Genomic DNA, 6,097 nt, shown 5'->3' with positions numbered 1-6,097 from the left:
GTCGGTAATATTAAGCATGCTCAATGGGAACAGAGAAAAATTACAAATAAAAATATCAATAAGTTTTTGCCCCCTCCTGCAAGACTGTAGCAACTAGAGATGCTAAGGAGACAGGAATACAAGAGGCATTTGAGGGGAAAATCATCAGGGAAATTTTCTTAGAAGAAATCAGTTTGGAAACAGATCTAGCAAGGAAAGAAACTGAGTCCCATCTTTATTGACCAGAGGAAAGGCCAAAGGCTACATCTTCCTCTACCCAGTGTCTCCCTGAAGCTCACAGGACTTTGGGTATCTCTAAGGACACATCAGTTATTGACACAAAGGCTTTACTAGCTCATTCCCTCATGTACATAACTGGAGATGCTGCCTCCTGTGGAATCTCCCGCCGCTCAGGTATTCCTGGCAGTCCCCAGAGGGTGCTTTCCTTTCCACGTCTCATTCTCCACAGCTCCCCAGCCTGCAGCTGCTCCTCAGGGCGAATCCCACCCTTCTCTGGGCTGTGCTGCCCAACGTGCTCCCAGACTTAGAAAGACTGTGGAAGTGCCCCAAATGGCTTTACTAAAATGGAAAGACTGCCTCTTCCTACAGCTCCCAGACCTGGGGTAGGGCTAAGGATCGGCTCTTACATTGTCTGCTCAGTGATCCTGCTGAAATTCTCACTGCTGTTCCAAGCCTCCACTCCAGCACCAGAGCCCAGTTCCTCCAGGCCAAGTACCTCGCCGCCTGTCCGGACTGCTGGCTGCAGCTCAGCTGAAGCATCTTGTTCCACCACAAAGCAAGGCTCAAGGTAAAAATCTGAGGGGAACTGCTGAAATACTATTAGGATTACCACTTGCATTTTTTTTTGCTTCACCTTAGAGATCTCTAAAAGGGAAATAAGTAAAACTGATGAAATCTGAATAAGCTCTGTGAATCATGCCAATGTCAGTTTCCTGGGTTTGATGTTACACTTATGCAAGATACAGTTATGTGAGATGTTACCTTTGGGGAAAATTAGAAAAGAGTATAAACAACTTCCCAGTACACTTTGTTTGCAATTTTTTATAAATTCGTGATTATTTCAAAATAGAGTTTTTTAGAAAGGGAAAGAACTATCTCCTAGGTGCTCTCATCAGGTGTCTGTTCTTACCCTTTGTGTGCCCTTGTGCATCCCAGTGGCTGGAAGCACATTTCCTAGAATTCCTTTTTAGGTGGCTTCTGATTTTAAGTTCTGTTAGTGGGCGGCCCTGGCAATAGACTGGAGATGATGAAGGGAACAGCCTTGTTCTTTCTATTCTTGGGGCAGTAGGGCCCTCTGCTGCCACAGCAGCACTCGTGATTGTGGGTGTTGGAAACACTTCTCCTTTTCTTTCTCCAGTTTAGGTGCAGGGTGGCATCCTGTAGTTACTGATCTTTGGGTAATCTCATTTCCCCTTTTGATCTTTCAGCCTTTCCAACTTTAAAAAAAAACCAAAAACCTATACTGAGTTATATTCACATATGATAAATTCATCATTATTAGTCTCTGCTACACCTGTGTACAGCATCAGCCAGAAACACGCTTACTCCAATCACAACCCCAATAGCAAACTCAATACAAGCTAGTAAAGACGAGCCCTTGGCCCTCCCCCACTCTCCTGTCTCTGGGAAATCACTCACTGACAGTGATTCTGGGTGTGGGCATCATCCACTGCTCTGAACTGAGTGAGCATCTTTCCTGAAGGTTGCAGCACTGGGAAAGTTCACTATGGACTCAGTGAGACTGACAAATGACAATGGAATGTTCTTGGGGTAATAGGGTTTATACCCAGCTTTATTCTCCCGGTGGAGCTCTAGAATCAGTCTGCAATCCTCCATCTCTGCCTCCACTCAGAGCACTGGGCAGAGCTCTCTACATAGTAACTCAGTCAATAATAGCTTATTGCCTACAGGTGTGGAAGCAATCACCTAGCAGAAGGTCAATTACATCATCAAGTAGTTTAGGGTCAGATGAAGATCCTGGCCATAGGAACTTCCATTTCCCCACAGTGAGTCTCCTTCAGTAACTGTAGAGAAGTTGCTGGTCTTCATTGGCTTCTCCCCTTGGATGAACTCTCTGTTGGTGGGATAGATGGGATCAGCCCTGGACTATAATGGAGTGTATTTCCACAAAGTCCAGCAGGTGCTCAAGCATAAACACTTTTCAGATTGTTGCATGCTGTCTTGCCAATGGGTTTCAGCTCCAGGCAAGTTCACTGTGGATTCAGTGAGACCAAAGAAATGACAGTGGAACGTTCTTGGTGTGAAAGGTTATACCCAACTTCATTCTCATGGTGGCAGGTCAATCACTAGAATCCTGTCCACTCAGTGAGTCTGCATGCAGCATGTGGGTTTCTGCTTCTGTGCCTCTCTGCCCCCGCAGCCATCTCAGTCTCTGTCCTCGGTGCTGCCACCACCTCAGTCTCATCTCTGCTCTCCTGCAGCCCTGCAGCCATGCCACCATGTCGCCCAGAGCACCAGGTGGAGCTCTTTACATAGAGTCAATAACGACGTATTGCCCACATGTCTGTAGTGAGCAAGCCAACCAGGGCCAGGTGAGAATCCTGGCCACAGGAACCTTCACTTTATCCACTGGACATGCCATTGTTCAATTTCCAGAGTGCTGAAGTGGTTGTTTGGGGCAATTTTGTTCATCTTTGGCACCATCCATACATCCCAATCTCCAGTTTCTTCACTTATAAAGGGAAGTTAGTAATACTTCCCTAAGTAAATCTGTTCTATAGAATAAGTGAAATGATATATGGGAAAATATCTGGAACACAGTACACACCTTATATAAACGTAAATCTATTTTTCTCTAGTTCAGGCCCCCATCCTTTTCTTGTTCTCATGAAGCAGCCTGAACATTCCCTCAGCAAATTCTTGTGAGTCCACACAAAGGAACTAGAAGCAAGGCAAGCTGATTAGGCTGCTTGGTGATTCATCATCTGCCTTCATTAGTCCTACTACCTAATTTGCTTTCGGTTCTTCACAACAAAACTGTCTGAAGGCTCATAGCTGAATGCTATTTTTATGAGTGGATTGGTGAAAATATGTAGCATCTTTCTCATACTCTAATCTGGTTCTTATTCCTGTGAGTAGGCAGAACCTTCAGTACTGCAGAAACAGTGCTCTTCAGTAGCTCCATGCATAAATTATTAAGTTTGCTTGTTAGCAATCCTGCCTGTGATGTCAGTACTGGAGTCAACTAACAACTGCTGGGAGATGCCATGGTCTTGAGCAGTAGTGTGGATGAAAATCCATTCCTGGTGCTGGTTATGAAACAGAACTGCATTTCTCACATTTAGAATGAATCCAGTCATCTGTTCTTTGGCTTAGAGAGTGAAAAGTGCCTTCTAAGCAAAAACGTCCAGTTCTCCCCACTGCGAGTTATGCGTGGGTGGTTATACTCTTGCGATTGTCAACCGAAGATGGATCCTGGATTTTACAATTTATGCTCATGGTGTAGACGGTGTTGGCTGATTTCTAGGCATATTCAGAAGCTGGAATAATTACATTCCCCTTTTCCTAATGTTTTAAACTCTTTTTAATCTGGAATGGTTTGGTACATTTTTATGTATTAGAATGTTTCGTCCACAGAGTTCATCTTAAATACATCACATGGGTTATCTATTTAAAATGGATCTTGTGATCCACTATGGTAAAAATACTAGGTACCACAATTTTTAAAACATAATTCAGGCAGCAGGCCAGGATTTTGTTGCTCCTTCCTCTGTCTCTATATGCAGGACATGTTGGTCTCTGGTGGCTATGTAGAAGGGAAGGTCCCCACCTCAAGATGGATGGAGTTCCCAGGTGCATCAGTTAGGCTTCCTAAATGCAATCAAAATGGTCTAAGCAAAACAAACAAGTGTGTTGGGGGACATCTTGCCTGGATCCGAGGGTTTAACCAATGTCTTCAGGACTTGTATCTGCTGTCTCCATCCGTCAATGACCCTTCTGTCATTCCTGGCTCTATCCACAAGGCCCTCACCATAAGGGAGAAATGCCCGTCAGCATCTCCAGACACACAGCTTAGCTCTCAACAGGTTTTTTTGGGTCAGCCCCGATTAAACAGGCTCCTCCTAAAGAGAGGTGATCTGACATCTTCTCCGCCCCTGGCCACAAGACCATTAACTAGGGCAGACCCTCAGTCCGGTCCACCTGGGGAGGTGTTGAGCCTGCTGAGGAAGGGAGGAAATATATCAAAAGGAGCCACAGGACTTGACTAAAAGGTACTAGGAGGAACCGGAGATGTGCCCCTGGAGTGGATCCTGATGTGGGTCAAGGTTGGGCAAAATCTAGGACTGGAAAAGGAAGAGTTTCTCAAACCAGGGGCATCTTTCACATAACTTAGGGTTCAACAGCCTGCCAAGAGTTCCAAAGAGATCCCCAGTATGCTGCTGAGAGGCTCTGGGAGCTGGGAAAATAAATGGCCCATATTAAGTGAAGTAGAGATGCCACAACTAGGGACAAAGACTTAGAAAGACCACTCCATTTATCGCCGGGATAAGAAAGTACTGGTGAGGAGGGGGCAGCATCGCTGAGAAGCACAGTGTGGGTGTCTTCTGAAGGTCAGAGTGGATGGTGGGAAAAGTCGGCACAGAACTGGACTCCCTGTTAGCAGAGGGGCATGACCCCAAAGTCACATGAATTAGTTCCACGCTTGTGCCTTTGGTCAAAACGTAGGCACATGGCCAAGCCTAGCTAAACATGAGCCTGGAAAACAAGTCTCTGGCAAGGTGGCCTTGTTCTCAGATAAAAGTAAAGGAAAGAGAAATGGACATAGAAGTCTGGTAACCAGCCTTCATGATGTCCCCCAGTGATCCCTGCCTCCTAGTGTTGATATCCTTGCATAGTCTCCTCCCACATTATACTGTTTTGTTTGTGAGACCACAGTGATTGGCAGAAGTGATGGTGTGTCACTTCCAAGGAGAGATTATAAAAATATGGGATTGCCTGCTGCGTGGGAAGCCTGCTGCTCTGCTGTGAGCAGGAAAGTCCATGTCAAGGGAGCTGAAGCCTCTGGCCAAAAGCCAGAAAAGAGCTGAGCTTGCTAATAACCATCTGAGTGAGCTTGAAAGTGAATCCACTGGCCCTAGTTAAGCCTTGAAGGGACTGCAGCCCTGGAAGATAGCTTGACTTTGTAGGAGGCCCTGAACCAGAACCACTCAGCTAAGCCGCCACCTTAGTCAGGACCTTCAGAAGCTCTGTGAGGTAATAAATGGTTACAGTTTCAAACCACTGTGTTTAGGGTAATTTGTTACACACTGTATCTATTGATGCAGAACAAATGACCCCAAATACAGTGGCTTAAGACACTACCATTTGTATCTTAGTTTCTTTGGGTCAGGTATCTGGACACAACCTAGCTGGGTCCTCAGGCTCCATTTCCTTCACAAGACTGCAACCCAGGGGTCAGCAGGCTGCAGTGATCTGAGGGGCCTTGATGGGCTGGGTCCGACCTGCTTCTAAGCACTTGCTCATGGTCCTTGGCCAGGTTCAGCTTGCCCATGGGCTGTTGGACTTCAGCTTCCAGTCCTCAAAAGCTGTTGGCTAGAGGCCTCCCTTGGTTTCTTACCACATAGGCCTCGCCATAGGGCAACTTACAACATGGCAGCTGGTCTCATCAAAGTGAGCAAGTGACAGGGCAAGACAGTTAGCAGACGGAAGTCAGGGTCCTTTGTAACTTAATCTTGTAAGTGATATTCCATCATTTTTGCCATATTCTGCTTATCAGAAGCAAGGTGTAGCTCCAGCCTAGCCTCAAGGGGCCTGGATACCAGGAATCGGGAATCACTGGGACCACCAAGAAAGGCTGCCTGCCATAGCTTGCACTCTGGTCTCTGGTGATTCATGTCCCTCCCATGTGAAAATACACCCACACCCTAGCAAGAGCCCCCAAAGTCTCATCTCATTATAGCATCAGCTCAAGTCCAGCATCCCCTCATCTAAATCAGTTCTAGATGTAGTCGAGGCACTTCAGGTATAGTTTCTTAACTACAGCTCCACAAGCACAGTTCCTCTCTATCTGTGCACTTGTGAAATTAAAGGGAAAAGACGTCAGCCTACCACCTACACCCAACATACCATGGTGGGG

This window comes from Manis pentadactyla, chromosome 2, assembly GCF_030020395.1.
Source record: "Manis pentadactyla isolate mManPen7 chromosome 2, mManPen7.hap1, whole genome shotgun sequence".
In the NCBI taxonomy this organism is placed as follows: domain Eukaryota; kingdom Metazoa; phylum Chordata; class Mammalia; order Pholidota; family Manidae; genus Manis; species Manis pentadactyla.
This window is presented reverse-complemented; position numbering follows the sequence as displayed.